The sequence below is a fragment of the Zonotrichia albicollis genome, chromosome 2 (genome assembly GCF_047830755.1).
Source record: "Zonotrichia albicollis isolate bZonAlb1 chromosome 2, bZonAlb1.hap1, whole genome shotgun sequence".
In the NCBI taxonomy this organism is placed as follows: domain Eukaryota; kingdom Metazoa; phylum Chordata; class Aves; order Passeriformes; family Passerellidae; genus Zonotrichia; species Zonotrichia albicollis.
In genome coordinates this window covers 44428805-44448000 of record NC_133820.1, presented here as the reverse complement: position 1 = coordinate 44448000, position 19196 = coordinate 44428805, and the positions used below count along the sequence as shown (strand labels likewise).

At 39.8% G+C, this 19196-nt stretch overlaps 1 protein-coding gene across 20 annotated transcripts in view; it reads left to right on the top strand.

Annotated features, from left to right (window-relative positions):
* The window catches only part of TENM4 (teneurin transmembrane protein 4), a 1564491-nt gene that overhangs the window by 1166545 nt on the left and 378750 nt on the right, over positions 1 to 19196 (top strand). For 17 of the 20 annotated variants that reach the window (XM_074535017.1, XM_074535019.1, XM_074535026.1 and 14 more), the window contains one exon: positions 597 to 692. The gene's annotated coding sequence lies outside the window, so the exon portion shown is untranslated. Of the gene's footprint in view, positions 1 to 596; positions 693 to 4401; positions 4468 to 19196 lie in introns of all 20 variants that reach the window. The other 3 variants (XM_074535021.1, XM_074535020.1, XM_074535018.1) reach the window with 3 other exon arrangements.

The following is a 19196-nucleotide window of genomic DNA, read 5'->3' as shown; positions in this document are numbered from 1 at the left end:
ACACACGCATCATTAAATTTGGACTCTTTAATACCACACCCAATTCACAGGATGGTTTACTGATGTGAGAGTGGAAACAGAAAGAGGCATCTGTGGAAGATCTCAGCCATTTCTCTCTAACAAAGGAAGAAAACCTAAGAAACTAGATATTTGGGATAACCATATAAACTAAAAAAACATATATTTTTATTTTTATCTTCTGAAGCCTGCGAAAACACAGAAGAGGAAAGGAACAACTACTGTGTTAATTGGAAACTCTTGAACCTCCAGCAGAGGAATTGATGAATTACGCTTTTGGCTTGCCAAAAAGAGGATGTGGATGTTTGCATGATTGGTCAAGGACAGGCACCAGTTCTGAGTGCTGTATAAAAAACCTTAGTTTGTATTTAACAAATGCATTTCTTTCTATGAGATAACTAAGCATACCCTAGTAGTGCTGATGTGATATTACAGCAGGAACCACATATGTATAGATGACTGTTTTAGATACCCTGTATAACAGTAATTAGTTGTTTTAATTTCTTTTTCTATAGCAAATAAGTTAAAAATCACTGAACAACACACTGATTTTTTTTCTATGTCTGTATATTTTTCAGGTAGACTGAGAATAACACGTCTAGGTTAAAACAGTATCCTACAAGAATCATTTGATGGATTGTTCCTAGATATTTCTTAGAAGGCAACTACCAAAAGTGAGTACTAATTCCAATACCTGGGATGTTTTAATCATGTTTTGTCATTTAAAATAAAATTATGATGTTTTTAATGTTTCTTGAGGAGATTTCCCTAATTGGAGTAATGAGGAATTTCACTGATTTCTCTAGAACTGGTCTATTATTGACCCATGTCTGTTTTTATTAGCTGACAAGGATAATTTGCATCACAGTCTCAGTCATGGATTCATTTCTGCTGTGCCAGGCACTCTAGAAACAGACATTCTCTGCATGAAATTACTTATGTCTTAGTAGAAGTCAAGAGCTATGGATAGTGACACACAGAGGAGACCCCTGGATGTGATAAGAAAGTGCTGGTCAGTATGACAGGCAATGCTAATAGCACACTTGCAACCTAGTCCTTGTCAGACAATTTTAGATGTTGCTGCAGAGAAAGAAAGTCACTAGCAAGGTAATTTTATATCTGTTTATGGAGATCAGCATGAAAGAAAATACAAAAGCACTCATTTGAAAATCCAGTGCATAGATCATGGAAAATACATGGGTTGAACGGATGCAGACAGCCTAGTTTTGATAGAAATGGGGAAGGAAGCTCAATACTATATCTGGAAAAATGGCCTTTATATCCAGGGAATATCATCAGGGCAAATTTACACTTGTGATGTAAGTGGAAGAAAGGAATTCTGCAGTAATTGACATGTTTAAAGATAAGGTCTGAGATGAGAGATTTACCTAGATGGGTAGAGAGCAAGGAAAGGCATTATTTGAAGTATGATACACAAAACATACTTTGAATGTATGTGTAGATTCAGTGTAACTAGGAAGTGGCATCTGGAGTGTACAGGAATATGAGTTGAGGATGATATCAAGGTTACAGGATAGTGGCATTGTCCACAGTGATCAGGAGGAAAGGTTGTTTGGAGATCATTGCTGGGACATGTCAAGCAAGCTGGGGCTATTCAGTAGACAGGACATTACAAGGAAATGGTAGAGAAGCAGAAGCATGAATAAACGAATCGTGGAATATTTGATGCTGGCAGGGACCACTGGAGATTGTCTAGTTGCCTTTCAAATCAAAACACACTTTCTTGGAGAATGTTGCTGAGGGGTGATATTTAAGAACTTTTCACCTAGAACTGAAGAGCTGGGGCGCCTGTGGCTCTTGCCATATAAAGAAGTAGCAAATGTTCACCTCAGCCTGGGAATCTTGATACGAGTGATGAGTGGAGAGAAAGAAATTTCTGTTAATATTAAAACTACAAGTACAGTAGGAGGAGTTCTAAAAGTCAAAGCCATGAATATAAAGTGATATTTAAATTAAATTAATGCAGAATTATGTGTACTTGCAAGACAGAATGAAAGTGATTAATGAACACCAGTGCTTTAATCACCAGCACTATACAGATATTGACATAAGAAAGAAGAGGCAGTTCCCAAAGCATGAAAATTTTGCCTACCAGTCATGTCCTGAACTTTGTTCATTACTCCTTAGGGAGAAACCATGTACTCCTATAATGAATTAAATTGCTTTTTTTTCCTTTTCCATAATCTTAGAATCATAGGAAGGTTTGGTTTGGAAGAGACCATAAATTCCAATCCCCCCCTGCCATGGGCAGGGAAGTATTAGGGCTGGTGTGAGCTGAAATGTTGTGTCTGTAGCAAGAGTTCAAAAAGTTAACCCCTGAGAAAGATCTCACTGCAAGATAATGACTAGGCATAAAAAACAAAGAGAAAGAAAAAGGGAAAAAAAAAGAGAAAAAATGTTTTCAAAGTCAAGGTTTCATACTAAGTGGTAACAGTATTATGAGGTAACAGAAAACTGAGTGGAGTAAGGAAAAGGAGAGGAAATCTCTAAAGTAAAACTTCTCAAATTTCTGGAAGTTGCTGCACATGACAAGCTCTCTATTAAGAGACAAAAATTTTAGAGGACATGTCTAAATAGCTTTTTACTGAAGGTGAATTCTTACTCGTCAATGTAATCTGAAGACTTTTTCATTACAAAATGCTACTCATTTCAAAATGCAGTTTTTTTACAACCATGATGCATTTTATAATCTTTTTGCTACCAGGACATCTGAGTAGTGACATAAGGTCAAGAGTCAATAATAGAATCCAAATCAGTTATTTCCTGAGGAATCACAGTATTTTTCCCCAGTTATGTCCACCTGGATAGTGGAGTCAGTCATGCCAGCTATGAGACACATTTTCCCCTCAAGGGCTCTTTCCAGAGCTGCTTCAAAGGTATGCCACACTAGCTGGTCCCATACTATCTGCAAAGTCTTGGAATTATAGAATGTTTGGGGATGGAAAGGACTTCAAAGATAATCTAATTCCAAACCCCCTTCCATGGGCAAGGATGCTTTTCACTAGACTAGGTTGCTCAAAACCCTATCCAACCTGGCCTTGAATGCTTCCAGTGATGGAGGAGTCACAGTTCTCTGGGCAGCTTGTGGCAGTGCCCCACCACTCTCACAGGAAATAATTTTTTATTAATACACAATTTAAACCTGACCTCTGCCAAACTGAAGCCATTCCCTCTTGTCCTGTTCCTCCATGCCATTGTCAAAAGTCCTTCTTTCAGCTATTTTATAGCCCCTTTAAGTTCTGGAAGGGGCTCTAAGGTCTCCCTGTACCCTTCTCTTTTCCAGGCAGATCAACCCCAACTCCATCAGCCTATCTCCACAGGAGAAGGTCTCCAGCCCTCTAAACACCTTTTTGTCCCCCTTCAATGCACACACAAGGAGAATATGAACAGTACAAATAACAGGGTCTGTTATTTTACTGTCTCATGAAAAGTAACAGCATGCCTCAGGGGATATAGAGTGTTTCTCAGGAGCCACCAACATTAATCTGGAAAGAGGATGATTTTTGGAGCTGCTGTCCTCTTGCAGCTCTCAGTGGAAACTGTAGCTCATTGCTGATCAGACTGCTCTTACTCAGGTGAGGAAAGATGGCATTAGGTATTTGGTATTTGGTACCCAGCTTGAAAACACTGATTGTTGTTGCTGACTGTCATGCTATTCTGCTGCAACCTGTGCACTCTTTTCCTTTCTATTTTCCTGTTAAACCATAAGGCAACTCTTATGTCTTTGGGGACTTTTGCAAGCACTTTACATTGATAAAGTTTTGGGAATAAGTTTTTGTAAAAATCCCCTTGTCCCAACAAATTAGAAACTGCTAAATAATGTGAATGTGTTTTCAAATTTCCTTAGGTCCCCTGTCTTCTTCGCCTTGATCAACCTGTCACCAGAACTGCATGGCATGTCTTCTTGTTTACGCTACAAATCCAAGATAAGCATCTTCAGCAACTGTATATTTATACAGCATCTAACACATTGTGCTCATGATACACTCAAAGCCTCCAGGTGCTATAACCATAGAGATGTTGCATAATCCTAGGGAGCTTGTCATTCTTCCCACAAGGCATCTTGTTTCAACCCATAATATAGAGAGGCATCCTTCTAAAAGGTTCTATTTATTCAAATTAATGTCATGCAGTGTTAATTAAGCATTGATACTTATGTCTTATTCTCTGAGGTGCCAGATCATAATTTTTCTTGAATAACCCTTGAAGTTTGGCTCAAGGTACCGGAGGTATGATAGAAGAGCCTTGTCTTGGAGATGACTGGATTAATTATTTATTTATTTAGTTATGTATTCATTTCCTTATTTATTTTTGCTGTCAAGTGCATCAGTTTCCCTGAACCTTTCTTCTTCCATTATTTAGCAGAAGAGGAACTGGAAAACAACAGGAAGGCTGTAATTAGCAACTAGACTGTGGAGTATGCAGCAGGTGGGAGATGGCTGTAGAAACCAGTATGAACTCAAAAGTTTATTACAAGAACTGTTTGTACATTGTCTGTCAATCATTTTCTCCCTGTTTAGATTTGCAAGTGAATTGCAGATGCATTTCTTGGACACATCACATTTTGCTTTTCTTTTGCTTTGGTGAAGAAATCTATTTTCAGCCCAGTTTTTTTCCTCCTATTGTGACACACAAGAGATGTGATCTCACACCGTCCAGAGAACCGATACACAACAGCAAAGAAATAACAAAGATCCCATCATTACTCTGTTTGGAAAAAGAGAGGACTTCATAGCAGGGGAATCACCTTTAGCTGCAGATATAGCGTATCTCAGAGAAATAGGGATACTTATTGCTCATCTCCTAGGTTTAACAAATACACCAAAATATCATAGCATTTTCCTTCTGAAAATCATGTGCTGTGTGGAGAGCATAATGACATAGGCTTAACCCGCAGCCTGCAAGCATGACAGCTTTTAGCCATATCCCCCACCTTCATGAAAAGGCTGAGCCATCCCGATGTTCTGGCACAGTTTTACTGCTTTTATGATCTTACAGAGTTTCACTCAGGGCTTCTTTGTGTATCTCTGGATGATCTCATAATGTACTTTATAGACCTAACAGTGCCATGTATGAGGCCCACACGGCTCATGTGTGCTGCTGTCACAGCCAGTGACTGCAAACAGCACAGGTGCTTCAGTGGGAGCTGTGCATCCTCAATTCTCTCTCCATGCCTGCGTATCTTCCCCTTGCAGCAGATGTGTAGCTCCTATAAGCACTGTGCCATTGTCCCAGAGCTGGTCAGAACCCCTCTGTGCCATGGCCAAAGCTCTGTGACACCCCTTACTTTGCAGCCCTGATTGAGCAGCACAGCCCGTGGTGCCACGTGCCACCACTGGGGACTGTGTGCAAGCCCTTGTCACCCACAGCCATGGAACAGAGAGCTAACTTAGTGAGGACTCAAGGCAACTTTGCATCCAGGAATTATCATCTCAGTTTTCATTTCATAAAACCATAAATTCATAGACTAACAGAATGGTTGGGTTGGAAGGCACCATGAAGACTGTCTTGTTCCAATCCTGTGCTATGAGCTGGGACACCTTCCCCTAGACCAAGTGGTTCAAAGCCCCATCCAGCCTGGTCTTGAACAACTCCGGGGACGGAGGACCGACATCTTCACAGCCAGTGTCTCATTACTCTCATAGTGAAGAATTTCTTCCTGATACCTAATCTCACCCTGCCCTCTATCAGTCTGAATGATTTCCCCTAGTCCTGTCCTTCCACACCTTTGTCAGAAGTCCCTCTCCGACTCTGCTGTAGCCCATTTAGGCACTGGAAGATGCTTTTGCTTACTCATGATAGCTGAGGTAAATTCACTTGTTCATGGCAAAGCTTTCAAATTTTCCATCTGTGCCAATCTAGGCTTGTTTTAATTTACAGATTCTCATTAGACATTGACTTTTAGGGTGAGGTGACAGTGGAGTGAGGGAGCAAAATTTGCTTTGGGGCACATAAGCATACTTTCCATTTTGCAGGAGAGCATGAAATGTTTCTGTGTGAAAAAGCAGAGCTTTTTCATCCCATTTTAGTGCTAATTTTGCAGCTGTGTCTGACTATCCTCAGCTCTGCTGCTGGGGAAGTTTGTATTTTGTGTACATTCTCACTGGGGTTAAGAAGCCCCTGCAGGTCGTCAGGCAAAACAAACAACAAAGTGAGTAGGGGCATTAATTTCTATTCAACAGGGTAATCTAAACAACAGAAGTATGAAAAAATAATTGAAAGTGAGTTACAGAATCTGTCTTCACCTGGTACAAGAAAGCACCCTTGAGTACTGTTGCTGTAAAACTGTTCAACATGTGTTTAGCTCCTGTGAGGAATCCTGTTAAGCCCTACGTTGAAGGACAGGCTTAAGTACAGAAGACAATTTAAAATATGCTTCCACAGGTGAGATTCTTCCCCAGTTCCATTTTCTTATAACAGCATAGTGTTACCAGTGATAACAACGGACATTCATCAATTTGGTAAGTAGAGCAAATTTGCTCTATCACTAATTTTTGAATAGTTTATTTTCTTCTTTCTGCCAAGCAGACACAGCTGTTACCTGGTCTAGGCAGAGAAATAAGTTCTTTATTTTATCAGACTTCACCTGTTATCAGGAATGGTATAGTCTGACTGAGGTGAAACTATCATTCTGAACATGTGTAGTGCTAGTAATGTTAGCAATATACATAAATACTATGTGTGTAGGTAACTCTTACACTGTTGGTATATTGCCAGTATATTAACCTAACATGGTATTGTTGGTAAAGGTAGCTACACTGGGTTTTAATAGAGATATCAGCACCTCTGAATTACAGACCAGCTCAGAAAAGACAAGTTCCATGCAACCAGCTCACGAGGATCTTCCAAATCTAGCTGGACCAACAAACAAAAGTGCTTATGAGAGCAGCAACCCAAGTACAGAGAATCCAAAGACTGGAGAAATGTTTTTCTGAGCTGGACATCTGGCTCGAGGAGGATTGTTCATCCCTGCATGATAAAAACAATTTGTTTTCCTCAAGGATTACTAAATGCAAGATACTTATTGGGAGGGGCAGGCAGGTGCGTGCCTGAGGCATGCACTCAGACCTACAGACCATTCAATCCTTTTGAGAAAATAAAAATTAGCTTGGCCAACCTTATGCAGATTTGCTGTCCTGTTTGAGGCAAACATACATTTCACCTGCAATCCTCATTTTTTGCTGTCTGTGCCATGGAACTGGCACTTTCATGTGTAATTACCAGGCATTAAGGAATAATTCTTCTGGCTGCCCCATCAAGGATGGCATAGAAGATACTCCCCAAGGAGCTTGCTTCTTCAACAGGCAAATGCCAAATACGCTGTTTATATTTACAGGATCTTAATTCACCCATATTAGACTGTGTATAAATGATGTGGCTCTGCTGGGAAGTGCTCAGCTGCAGAATTTGCTCCAAGGGCTGTTCCCAGTTAGACTCAGCCACACCCTGCCAGATGTTGGCAAAATATCCTTACTGTCCATAAAACATGTGCTCTGAAGTCACAGATGATGGACCTGATGAGGTGGAAGGATCTGAAAGGACATTTTAGCACTTTTGCACACTTCCTTATGAAGAAGACCATCTTTGACCCTGAGAGCCTGGTGACTGAGTTTCAAGCTGCCATTTATCAGGACAGTGGTTTTGAGTTTCTCTTTATTTTCTTAATTCTATTGCGGGTGTTTTTTTAAATTTTAATGATGTGACATTTGCCAGGGAAAACATTTTCAGCAATAAATCTCATCAGAATCTCCACCGAAATCTCATCTATTGCTTGACATTAATTTCAATCCTTTCCACTGCAGCTGTCTCCCTGCAGGTTTCATCTTTATGCTACAAGACAAGGATTTGCTCATCCTGCTCCACTGCTCTCAGAGCAGCCTCTGGGTATTAGATGGTAGTAGGACACAGGGAAAAGTTTTTTATTTTTGTAGTTAAATGCAGTGGCATAACTTCCACATTGTTGCCCTTTGTTTGATCTTTTGATTTCTTTAACAAATTCCTTACCATTCCTTGGTGATCTGTTAACACACTTACCCAACTAGCAGAAGTTCCATTTAATCTGGGAATAAATCCACTGGCAGAACTGTTTTTCCGGTTTTCAATTGCCCTGCTTATGTAGAGAGTTTACAACAGCCACTTCTGTTCCATTGGCTCTTGGAGAAGGGATACTGTCTGTCTCCATCTCACTGCACTGGCCAACCATGGTAAAAGCAAAAACCATGTGTGCCATGACAAAAGTAAACAGCACATGTGCACTGACATGGTTTTCGCTTTGGACAAGAGAAGTGCGTAGCTGCAGCATTGAGCTCTCCAGAGAAGAAAGGAGGAGATCTGCTGTAGGGGGTCAAAGAGCTGATGACATCCTAAAAACCATCCTTCCAGGCATTATGCTGTTAACTTGTTTGGGAAATTAAATCAATTTGCAAGTACTTGCAATGAGTGTAAAACTGAAATTCCTAAAAAGGTTTACATTGAGATTATCTGGCAAGACCTTGGGGCAGCAGAGAGGCACCTCTGGGGCACTTCTAAGAGAATTCAGCTTTCTGCCTGGACATACTGCATTCTTCTTCAACAAAATGTGTGAACTGGATCTGTTAAATGTTGGAAATACAGCAGAGGAATATCCCAAAGAATTTAAAAAAAGAAGAAAAATAGGTGAGCTTGTTTGTTTCCTTGCTCAGTATTTTAAAGCCTGTAGTTGTCATCCAAGAGGGAAACTGAGGGAATCAACTGGGACACAGATTGCTTTGTGATGGCACGACTTGCTGAAGTGATGAAATGCATGATGTTTCCTGACACATACATATTCTTAGTAGCTGCTGATGAGACAGGATGAGTGGTAGTGCAAATGTTTGCCAACTTGGGGATGGCTTCTGATAAGGAAGGTATGCAGAGCTATCTTTGAAGTCTGTCACAGCCAGGCACCTATGTAACTGAGACAGTGGTGGGTGTTCATTCTCCAAGGACACCTCAAAGATTGTGTCCAGAAAACCCACGAATCATGTCACTGGAACCCTTTCCAAGTCATGATCATCTTGGAGTGCTGACCATCCATGTCAGGGATGCAGGATGTATGCTGTAGATTTGCAATGTTAAGCAGCAGGATATGGATTTAGGAGTGACTAGGCTTCAGTTTGAAAAATGGTTGTTTGTTTTCCCCTGAGACGTTTTTTCCATAGTCCTGCCAGAGGAATTGTCAATTTCACAGCTTTCTGAGACAGCTTGGACTTTCTGGGAAGACACCTGTGTCTATTTTTCCTCTTTTTCTTTGGCCATCTCCTTTATTTTTCCAGGCTTGCCTCCAAACACTATGAGTGCATTTTGAGTCTTAGGTCAGTTACTCCCTGGTGAAAATAAATGTATTTAGAAAATCATCTGGAAATCCAGATCAAATAATTAAAAAAAAATACTGCCCTTCAGCTCACCAAAGCCTGGACCATTTTTGTCTCCTTTATTTTCTTTATGACCTTTACAAAAATTTTCATAAGGAAAGGTGGCTGCTGTCAGACTAACAATGCTTCTCCTATCTGTTTGTCTCTGTTGCTTGAGGATGCTAATAGCAGAAGAGAGATAATTGTGCTTTAATCGGGTTCTGCTTGTTCAAAGAAGGAGGGGGTAAGGGATGCTTCTTGGTTCCCATGGCCTTGTAGATAAGTTTCCATATAATGCCAATTAAGAGCAAAATAAGGAGTATGCAAAACAGGTGACAACTGCTTTCACCAGGAATTGTTCTTTTGTGGCTAAACCAATAGAGCCTTCAACCAAGGGTGCTCTTTTTGCTGCTGGAGTTTCCCTTGATTTTTTTTTATTGCATTTTGCATAAGCTTTGCTATTGAACAGATCAAGTATAGAAGAGCTTAAGATAACTGTGGCAGGGGGAGACTGCCAATTGTATAAATATATATATATGTGAGCATGTGTGTGTACTTGCCAAAAGTAGAAAGGAAAGTCAAATTAAGTTATTTTTTCCCCCTATGAGTTATTTTTATTTTGTTTTATTTCAAAGGGGGATCTATTGTGTCTGGGGAGAGGTCAAGGGTTTTTTTCTTCTCTTTTTATGCATTTTTTTTCTTTATCCTTGTTTGTTAGTTTTAAGGGTAATTATTCACCAGGGCCTTTTCAACTGTCAAATGCAACAAAAGATAATCTGACCTCTTCTCTTCCCTGCCCCCACACTCGCCTATTCCTCCAACAAAAGCAGCCTTTGTTGGGATTGGTCATCATTTCACAGGGATCCTTCTTCATCCCACAAGTTAGGAACACTCTTCTGCTTTATATTGAAGTGACCTCTTGCAAATGCAGGCAGACTCAGGATGTTGCAGCTGATGGTCTGCCTTGGCTGATGCTGCCCATCAATACTTGCCAGCCTGACAACTTAGATGCTCTGAGCATTTTCTTTCCTTTCCGCAGGAGTTCTAACTTACTATAAGAACTGTTTATCAATTTATCTACAATGCACAACTCGGCATTAATCAGTCTCCATCTAAAGGACTGTCCGTAATAAGTGACTTGGGTTTGCAGCTGCATTTGACTGGGATGAGCCCTCTGACTTTCCAAATTATGTTTTCTTTTTGATTCTTGACTTTCAGCTCCTTGCTGTTGAGGAAGCATGTAGAGAAAAGAGCACTTCTCAATGCCACTGCATTTTGCAGCAAGAATTATGGTCCTTATAAACAGATCAATATATGCCAATCTCCTGCTTCACATAAATATTTGCTTAGATAGTAAATTGATCTTGTCCTTGATTTGCCATAATTTAAGTCTATGAAGCTATAATCAAGACTCCTTGATAATAAAAAGAACCCATCAGCAATTATACTCATTCACTTCCCCATATTCAAGGCTATTTCAGCATTTCACTGATAAACTTCTGTTTTCAATCAAATTTGCAACATAAAATCAACACTGCACACCAGTTAATGATGTTGGAGTGCTTCGTGTGTGGCATTTTGAAGTTATATCAGTGTGGAGATAGGAGTGATTTCTCAGGGACTTTATCTGATATGGAAAAAAGATTTTGCTAAAACTATACCTAAAACCTTCTGTCAAAACTCAAACTGAGTATCATTCTTGTGGATTTAAATGTACTTTTATATTTCTGAAAGTTTCCAGTAGCTAAATTTCTTGGAAACAGGAGCATCTAGGGATGCTTCTGTCATACGCTTACACCTTAATCACTTAGCAATTTTTTATGAAACTATCTGGTAGTGTGAGTTAGTGTGAGAGCTTTTGCACTAAATAGTAGACTCCCTATCCCTAAATGTTTTTGTTCTATATAAAAGGAAATGGATAGGAAAGTGTGTTTGTTAAGAAATGTTATTACTATTTTGCAAGTGACGAGCGTGATCTGAGGGAGATTTGTAGTCTTACAGTGTCACAGAGGAAGCATTTTAAGGAAATAAATTGAAACATCCCAGAGTTTATTCTGGTCCACATTGCAATAGTTTGGACTCCTTCCTTTCAGCAGATCTATACTTATATATATATAAAATAAGAACTCAATGGAAGGCATATTATAGTAACCACTAATAGGAATAGACTTGTAGGCAGATGCTGGTAAGGACACTAGATGGCAAGTGTCGTCGGTTATACTCGCTGGAGGAAGGGGCTAAAATCCCTTCACTTTGAAAGTGACTGTGTGCTTGGCCATAAGATAAAGTTATGCGTCCTTATGGTTTTTCAAGGTGGCCATTACTGTTACTTTGAGTCATGGCATTTTCAAGGTTAACCCACTGTTGTGGTTTAGCTCTGGTAGGCAGCTAAACCTTACACAACTGCTGGCTGACTTCCCCATGTGGGATGAAAGAGAGAATTGAAAGAGTAAAACTGTAGAAGCTCATGAGTTCAGATAAAGATAATTTAACAGGCAAACCAAAACAAAATAAGAAATCCATGTACTACTTCCATCAGATGTTTGGCTACCCCTGAGAAGTGAGGATTCCATCACACATAATGGTTTCTTGGGAAGACAAGTGTAGCACCATACCAGTTGCCATGGAGAAACTTAACTCTATCCTCACAAAAAATTTTATCCATTTCCAAAACTCCATCACCAAAACTTTTTCTGGACTAGATGTGACTTCACCGTGGCATATCCTAGCATTGGAAACATCTATCCTCATCCATAACCATTAAACCAGCCTGGGAGTGCTGTACAAATAGGTGCATTAACTTATCCTCTGAGTCCCTCCCAATACCTTGTTTATCACGTATGGAGACACCAATTTTTAAAATGGACCTAAGTTTGTAGTGCTGAAAAAAATCACTCTTTTAAGTAAAGAACTACACATGCAAATAAAAGGTTTGGGTAGGTCAGAATATTACATAAATAATGAACAAATGTATAACTAAGTCAAGGGATAGCCTTCACACTTTCATTCCTGGTAAAGTTTCATGGGGATTTTTATAACCAAATAAATTCTGGTTTGATTCCTCATTTGGAATTCTTTCAAACTCTGCTATACCCTTATAATCTTTGCTAATTCAGAAAAAATATCTGCTAAGGACTTCCTTTTCCTCTCTAAACTGGCATTAGCATCCTATATGGATGAAATACATATTGTATAGTGCAGAGTGCACCTGTGCTCACTGCACTTCCACTACTGCTTGAGTAGCTCATATATCCTAAGAAGCCTGGAGCATCCAAAAACATTAGCAACCCAAAGGCATTATGGTCCCCTAGAGGAAGACAAATAGAATTAGACCTATTTTATAGATAAGAAAATTGAGGTTAGTTTCCACCTGATGTCTGAAAGTAAGCCTAAGTCACTGCTTTCAGCTGCAAAATTATCTCAGTACTGACAGCCTATGGCGCTGATTCTTTACCTTTGCTTTTGGTACCCAGACATTCAGCTCCTACCATCCCTTCCTCTGTCACCCATGCTGGCTGTCACAATATTTCAGGTTTAGTTGTCAGGAGGGCAGAGGCCCCTGGTAATCATAAAAACCTGGTGGATGTTCAGCACCTTCTGAGTCCATTTAGTGTCTGGATTTGTGCATAAATTGAATGTGACTTTTTTCTGGTTGTAACCCAAATTTTCTGCAGACAAACGAGTTCTAACCAGAAAAATAAGAACTGCAGAGAGATCTGGAAGCATTCACCTACTTGGTCTGCAAAAGGCCTTGCAGACTGTTTTGTTGATAAAATAAACAAATTGCTATTTACGGCCTGGACTCTAAATAAAAGAAAACACATGGAAAAGTACCTAATAAGCAGCACTCATTATCACTTTATCAATGGCTCCATGTTCTCATACTCTATTTCTTTTATCAGTCCCACCATTACCTGGAGCCAACAATGATATGTGGAGTTGAGTTGTCCTTTGGGATTTATTGCCACCTCCTTATGGGTAATCATTAAAAACAAAATTAAAATTCTAAAAAGAAAAGTTGAATACTGTGTATTTCCATAGGAAAAGCAAGTGAAATAATTTTGATGTTAGTTTCTATGCCAGCGTGCTGAATGCAGTCCAGAGTTACTGCCCATGGGGGAAATAATGAATGTTGCCCAGCAATTAACAATTGGGGATATCTTTACTGGGTGCTGTAGAGACGTGTGTGTCACATCACATCAGCACAGCCGTCCTGCCCCTGCGTGCCTAACCCTGCTTCCCCTCGCTTGAGGGTCATCTCCCAGCAGTCGTGCTGGCACCAGAGATTAGAAACTCAGCTGCACAATAGCAGGTGGAAGGATTTATTTTCTACTGATGGTAAAAAAAAAAAGTTATATATAATAAAGGCAGTTCCTTTCTGTGTTGCTCCTGCCATAGTCAGCAGTTGTCAGGGTGGAAAGGTGTAAGTGATGAAGGATTATCATCTCTTGCATGAATGGTGGTATCTTCTTTCTTAGAGCAGCTGCATAGCCCTTGGGAACTAAACAAGAGGAAAGAGATGTATCCAGAAGTAGAGATGTGACACATAGGAGAGCAATTCAAGAGCAGTCCCTTCCAGCTAAACCATCCTGTGTTGTTTTTTTTTTTTTCCATAGAAATTTTATAACCATTTTTAATAGGGTTTCACTAACCCCTCTCTGATTGCAAGAACCAGTGGATTTCCATTTTTCACAGTACAGTAAAATAATGAATAGGTGAGTTACAGCGTGGGATCACCCTGCTTCTCACTACTTCAGCAGTACATCTCACATAAAAAAACCCTCAGTGTCTCTTTTGAACTACGTAAAGAAAAGGAATTTTAAGTGTTCAGTTCCTCTCCAGTGAACAAATAAGGCAGGATGGCCAAATTGAATACAAAAGCGTAATTTTTTATTTTCTATACATTAGGAGAGTCTAGAAAACTAGCAAGGGGCAGTTGTCTTCTGAGATTAATCCTATTTCCTGCATCCCTTGGATATAGATATAGTCTGACTTCCAGACGAGATTTATAGATCTTAATGAGGAAACCACCCTCAGGAACTTCCGTTCTGTCTGTACCCTTTAGTGGAAGAAAATCCTTATTTTAATACCTAGATACATCAGCCAGGTTGGGTGAGATGGAGTTGAACGTCATGTTGCCCAAAGGCCACATAGGTGTGAACACTGCCTTGGTGTCTTCATGGAACCATTTATGTCAGAAAAGATGCTTAAGTTCATTGATTCCAACTGTTCTTTGCATCCCTGAAGACAAAGTCCACCACCTTACCCTGTGCAGCTGCACAGCCAGTGCTGCAGGAATGCTGTCTCTTGGTTACCATATGGAAAAATCATTTAAAATTAACCTTAAGGCTTCTTGATGAGTGTTGTATGCTGAGTGATTGAAAAAAAAAAAATAGAAGCAATGGGCTAATGGGTGTATTAATCAAAGCAGGACACACAACTTGAGAACATTAAGATAAAGGCCCCCTTTCAAATACAGAGAAGGTGAGGTCAAGGCCGACTTGGTGTTCTTTCATACTCAGTGGCTTTTAAGGGGATGTTATGCAAAGGGTGGAGAAAGGGTGTGCAACTCTGTGTAGATTACCCAAAAAAAGGAGACTAGAATGAAATAAAAAGCACTAAAAATGCCAGAATATGGTGATATGAAAACCTGTGCTTCTCAAAGTATGGTCTTTAATAATATAGAAGGATTGAACTCGATTTTGAAGTCCTGTATTTCATAGATTTGTGTGCTCCTTCCAGGGAAGCGCATTATCTGGAGATGTTAAACTGAATATGTTTTTTCAGTTTAATAAACTAATAATTTACTGGCATGTTGATCTTCCCAGATGTTGAATTACTCATGTGGGCTTATTGAGTACTTAAAAGATCCATCAAAATTTTGGGACCTGAGAAATTCAGCAGATTAAAAAAAAAAATCATAACCACTTGGCAATTCATAGAAGTTGAAATTGCCATGCCTTGTATTTTAGCTCTCAGCAGTGCAAGCATCCACATTTTGGCTAGTCACTCTGGACTTTATCTTCTGTCAGTGAAGGGAAACAGCCTTCTGCAGAGCTCTTTAGCTGATGTATTTTATATGTGTGCATTAGGATAAGATGAATTGCAACCTGTAAATCCCATGAAGATACTTATACCACAGACATTTTAATGAGGGTGGAAAATTTGCCTCCTTTTCATCATTTTAACTGAGGTCTGATGTTATCATGTCACAGATTTGCAAGCTCTGTCATCTACCTTTGCCTTGTTGATAATGCACCTTCTAACCCAAATAAATACAAGTGTCCATCTTTGATGTCCAATTACACTGAAGAGTAAAGCTTGTGCTTTTGTTCTTTATCTCAGCATTGCTCTTTTACCTCACAGAAGGCTCAGTACTAATAATCAGTCCTGTTCCCCATAAATTTAAGCCACAGTAACCCCTGCCTAAGTGTGTGGCAGTTCAGGTCTTTCTTTGCTTCCCAGGAATGGGCTGCCAGGAAGGAGAGATCTCAAGGAGTTGGAGAGTTTGAGGGACTCACATTTTGAAGGTCTGAATAAGAATGACTGAGAATATTACAGTAAACAACCTATTTCCTGAGGAGGTGGGAGAAAATTTCCCTGAATAATTGCCACTTACAAACAATTTTCCTCTCCACAAGATTTAAAAAGAGGCATTTTTAAATAACATAGCACACCTCCTCTTCAGTTGGGAAGCTGAGACGCAGTATGAGTAACTGGTTTTGAGAAAGCATTTGCTTGAATCGTTGGTGAAGCTGCAGATAGTACTGAAAAAGAATCTACCTCCCAGTAACAAAATTGCTCTTTCTCTGGTTGCTTTTGTGACCAATCACAAAACCAACACACATTAAGATTTTAAAAAGCTGTGCATTAAAAAAATGCAACTAGCTAAATTTCTGTAATTCCTTGTAAGTAGTGAAGACTGGATGTGAATTTAAATACATAGTCTGGGGTGTTAGACAGAAAGATAGATGTCAGAGTGGCTGTGATAATCTGAACTGTGTAGTGTTACAGGTTCAAATTTAAAGATGGGGCTGAATGTTCCATGCTGGGGAATGACTTCCAGCTTAAGGATCTCCCTCTCCCACAAGTTCAGTGTGGATATGGTGTCTAGTCCTTCACACCTTGCTAAGAAGTGATTTAAGAAGATTCCTCCATGGATTTTACTATTGGACACCATACATCTCCTCTGTGGCAACAGAGAAGAGAATTTGTGGGTGCCCCATCTCTGGAAGTGTTAAAGGCCAGGTTGGATAGGGCTTGGAGCAAGCTAGTCTAGCAGAAAGTGTCCCTGCTCATGGCAGCAGGATTGGAACTGAATGATCTTCATGGTCTCTTCCAACCCAAACCACCCTATGGTTCTGTGCGGCAGAAAACATGGCAGACAAGACATGATCCCAAGGATCATATCCAAGCCCTGGACTATCTTAGTCTAATATGCTACATCAATGTCCAGTCATGTTGTTCAACATTTACGTATACGGAGTAAAGTCTTAAAAATAGACACACACACACACCAAAAAACACAAACCTTTTTGGCATTTATACAGATAAGGCCAATTTTATTGGCAAATATTTTGCTTGGCACGGATTCAGCATGTACTAATAGCTTAATAATTTTGGCAGACACACCAATGAAAAATGTTACTGAACCAGACCCAATTATGTGTGTAAAATGTAAACAGTTGTGTCTGCTGGGGATAACTGCAGTATGTTGTCAGGCCATGACTGTGAAATACATATGGTAGATTGGTCTAAATTTGTTTTTGACAAAAGGCCATCTGATGGCATTGTTTTGGGGCCACACTATGGATGGAAGGACATTAGCAGCAGAGTGGATTACCAGCATGGCTTTTGTTCCACCTCTCAGGCCAGCTTTCCAAAGTTTGGCAGCTGTGGTAGAAGTTTCAGGCTGGATTTCTGCTGTTCGCTTTTGGTGGACTCTCCACAGTGTCCTCACGCTGAAGTTATAATGAGTTAATTCTTAATAACTATTTCTTATTCTCCATATCAGACACTAGTGGAATAGCTATTTAGGTTATTTCTTACTCTGGAAAAATTCCCGTGGCACTGGCAGGAGCTGAAGCTTTGAAAGCAAAACAAAGCCCTTTTTTACCTCTTTTATGTACACGTTTTGCTAAGCTGGGTATGCATGTGCCATCGAAGCTGCCATTCAGCACTCACAAGTGAAAAGCAACTCTGGAACTGCCTAAAAATGCTTTCAGGAAGAATTTGAGTTAAGCTTGGGCTGCAATTAAAGAATGGCCATGCTGAAGGCAGGGTGGGTGGGCATTGGAAAAAGAGGCATAAATAAGGAAGCTTTTCAGAACATGGCTGTGAGGAACCCCCTCCAGCCCAGCACCTAGTGAAGCCATCGAGCAGGCCCTCCCACCAGCTTAGATTAGACTAACAGTGCCACACAGCAGGCTTCTGCTAAAAGCAGGGAGAAGTCTTAAAAAGAGCCTTTTCTGATGCATTCAGGTAGAAGAGTGTAAAGTAAATAAAGAAGCCAAAGGGCAGCACACAAGAGCATGACTTTGCATTCCTTTCGTGCCCGCTGCCACAAAGCTCAAGGAGAGCATGGAAAATGAGCTGCTGAAGGATGCCGAGTGCTCTGGTCCAGCTTTGCTGAAAGCCGGCGTCAGTGCAGCAAGGAAGTTTGAGTCATTTGGAACATAGCCTGCCACCAATCTCTGTCCTTATCAGACTTTTCCAGAGAGCCTATAAACATGCACACTTTAGTAAATGGCATGTTATAAATATGGGTGAGTAACGGCATTGCTGTGGAAGAGCAAACAGGATGTTATTTATCACCACCTTTCTATGATCAGCATATTCTTGTAGAAGAAGGTAGTTATTAGGAGAGGTTATTGACAGTGCTTTGTCAGGCTTCATATGAGTAAGCTTAATTTTTAAATAACAATGGCTTATTTATTCAGTCATTCTGAAAATTAAATTTTCAGCAAAAATTCCCTAGCTTGGGAAGTCAATTTACTTCCTTAGCTCTAGAGCAACATTGCATTAATTGTTTTTTCAGGTATCCACTGACATAAATAGAGAAAACAAAGGAGAATTATTGGTATCATTAGCTGGAAAATGTGGGTAAAATGTGGGTTTGGTATTGATTCAATTAGATTTTTATTTGTGTACAGTTACACACATTGTGAAATACATCTATAATAAGGAATGAAAATTGAACATGTAATAATAATTATATGGCACAGAAAGTAAGGAAATGGCTCACTTTCTGTTGAGTTCAATGACTTTGAGCCAGATGATATAAGAAAAAATAATGTTATGGGTTTGAGTAAGTGTGGTTTAACTTTGTGAGTGCTACTGATACAGAATGAGTAATTCTGATAGTTTACGATTAAATTTCAGGAAGAGATTCATTAGGGAAGATAGGACCATGACCAAAATTCTTTCAAGATAGGAAGTTGTTTGTTTATTGAGGACTTTGGTGCAATCTCTCTCGTCCTTCATGAATTGATGTATAATAATTTCCAGTGTGTTTTAAATAAACACCGTCATTCTCTTGATCCACTTTCCCTTCTGAACAATGTCAGTGGAAAGTGGAAAGTAATCCTACTATGGAACTTTTCTGAGGTCACACTCTCTGTTTGCTCTTGTGTCCTGAATCTTTACTACATTAGGAAAAAAAATCAAGCCCAAATGATAAGTGCATTGGCCAGAAATTTTCTGTTAGCTTGCTTGGGAACTGATGGGAACTCTCTCTTCATCCTCAGGGCTCAGTCAGCTTGTGGAGCAAGAAACTGGGCAGTGTTG